The sequence below is a fragment of the Colobus angolensis genome, unplaced genomic scaffold (assembly GCF_000951035.1).
Source record: "Colobus angolensis palliatus isolate OR3802 unplaced genomic scaffold, Cang.pa_1.0 Scaffold140, whole genome shotgun sequence".
In the NCBI taxonomy this organism is placed as follows: Eukaryota; Metazoa; Chordata; class Mammalia; order Primates; family Cercopithecidae; genus Colobus; species Colobus angolensis.
Window position 1 is genome coordinate 258,116 of NW_012114489.1, and position 2,901 is coordinate 261,016.

Here is a 2,901-nt window from a genome sequence, read left to right on the forward strand (position 1 = left end):
GCACTTCTCAGTTTGCCAGGTTGCTATGAAAACACGTTTTTCAGCATTTCATCCTTTGGGGCTTTCTCAAGGGTCTCTGCTGGCTGCAAGTTATGGCTGATGCACTTTACCGTCCTCTGAGAGGGGATGCGGTGACTTGACCAGGTAAAACACAATTCTAAGCAGGTCATTAGAAATGAAAATTTGGGGGAGGCAGAACTGCCACTTCTCTTTATCTCAGGCCATGAAGTCAGCTATGCACTAGGTCAAGAAGTACCTGAATCTGGGGTGGAAAGGAGCGTAAACTCAAATCTTCTCCAGTGAAGAGCCACAATTTGAGACAATTACTAGGCAAACTGCGGCAACTTCCACGTATTTTCTCCTTCACCTCTCCCCAAACCACCACATTTTATCAGTGAGCCAAAGTATTTTTGGAGGAGAGGGAGAAGGGCTGGGCTCATGTTTTTCCAAGTAAGATTCTTTGACCTAGAGGCCTCAGAATGGCTTGGGATAGGTGTAAAAATGCATATTCCCAACCCTTCCGAGATCGACATTTACTAGCTCTGGGCAGGGGAGGCAAACACTGAAAGTGTTATTAAGCTGCCAGGGCATCCTTCTGTAGTCATAAGTTTAAGAACCATGGATCCAGACTCTTGAATGATAAAGCTTTTTCTCCCTGAAACAATTCCAGAGAGTCAGAAGCTTTTGGACAATGTGTGAATCTCAGAGAGAAAACCTGCTACTAAAAAAGAAAAAAACCAACAAAAACCTGGCTCTTTTGGTCAGATATTATGGTCATAAGATGGCTGAGTTGGCTTGGAGCTTTGAAGATGTAAAGGACACAACTTCCCAGGGAAGCATCAGGCTTTGCTCCTGTTTAAAGTTTTGAAAGAGCTGGAACTGACCTTCTTTTGCGCTCCTGGCACCTTTGGATACCCTTTGAGACCTGTGAGTAAAGAGAACATTTTCCTTGGGGACTGCTTATTACCTACCTCTCCAAGGGCCCCGAAGGTGCCTGCTCATTGACCTACCTTGAACAGATACATACATGTTTTAATCAAGAACGCTCACAGGCCTTGAGCATGTTACTCATTTCAACAGTAATGCTCGTTGGCTTTTTACTTTCCCCTAAGCATGAATAGCTTTCCAGGGGCGATGACACTTCACCTATGCAGCTAGCCACATTTCCTGGGTTGGCGCTTCTGTTTATTTACTTGTATTTTGTTGGACCAAGTTTTAAACTCGGCCCTCCTTTTCCTCTTTCCAAAACCCTTAGTCATTTGCAGAATGGAAGCTGTCATGCTCTTTCGTCACCCCACTATCCAATAAGCACAATGTCTCCCTAAGCATAGACCATGTTCTCTTTTCCTTTCGGAAAGAGATGCAGAACACAAATTCTTCTGTTTTGTGCAAATAAACTGTGTAATTATCTGACCTTAGGTGATCATTGCTTAATTTTTTAAATTTTGGAGTGGAGAGAAAAGTGAAGAGTGACAGTACCCAACTGAGTCCTATAAACTCCTCTAAAACAAATTTCCAAATTTTGAGATCAATCAGATCCACTAGCTAGTCCCTTATTCTCTGCTGTTTGTCTGCTTCCTTACCCCAGGACCTTTGCACTTGTTGTTCCCAGCTTCCTATGCTCTTCATCAGATATTCACTTGGCTAGCCCTGCTCATTTGCTTTCTGCAGCACTCTGCCCAAATGTTCCTTCTACATGGAGGCCTTCTCCAACCATCCATCCCATGGTGCTCCATCTTCTCCTTTCCCTGCTTTAGTTCTCCCCACATATGACAAATTTTGTACAGTTCTGTGTGTGCATTTCCCCCACCATAGGGCAAATTTGCTGAGGGCAGGGTTTTCTCTGTTCAATGCTATAGTCTCAGCACCAACACCAGTGCCTGGTATATAGTAGACACTCAAGCAGTACTGGATGTGTGAATGAATGAATAAATGGATACAGAAATAAGGCCCCGATGACTATCTTCTTTGTATATAAATTCTTCCCAGAATGAACATGCATGTAAAGAGAGAAGTCATGAGCTACAGAAGTCTGATAAAGATGGACCTTCCACCTACCTCTAAGTCTGTGCTGATGGTTTCTCTTCACTAGCAACTGCTGTGCCCAGAAACCATGGGAGGCTTCAAACAAATAATAACAGAGAAAAATCCTTTCACTTTCATTGGTAGAAAACTTCACATCAAGCAGGCATAGCAGACGCTGTCTGTTTCTGCCTACTGAATCAATATTTGAATCTCAGTATTCACTACCAAACAGGAAAGACTGGGCAAGATGTAAAACTAAACACATCTACTCTTGGCCTCCATTATTAACATTACTTCCTGCAAAATATGCCACAGTCAAATGCATGCATCTTTTTGATAATGCCACTTTTCCACACACAGCAACTAAAGAACAGGATTACATGTGTGTGTATTTATAATATACGAAAATATATATACAGTACAGGGACCAATTATTCCTGATTGTGGGTGTTATTGTGCATTTGGAATGTTTGGCAGCATCCCTGGCATCTACCCACTAGAAGCCACTAATATCTTCCTCCTAGTTATGACAACCCAAACTGTCTCCAGACACTGCCAAATGTCCTTCGGGGGAGGGGTCAAAATCACCCCCAGTTGAAAATCACTGAGTTAAACGAAGAAGACAGACTCTCAGGACTTCTGAGTCAGGAGGCCTGGGATGGGGCCTGGGAATATGTGCTTTAAAACAGTTCCCCCAGTTACATGTGATAATCTGCCAGAGTTGAGAACTACTGCCCAATTTATTCTCCTTGGTGATGGCAGCATGTTCCTCATTCTAAGGTCCTGGCAAGGATCCAGTTTTCAACTAACTGAAAGTAGAATGTCAGAAAAATATACATCCGAGGAAAAATAGAGGAAAGTGAGTTATTGCTATTT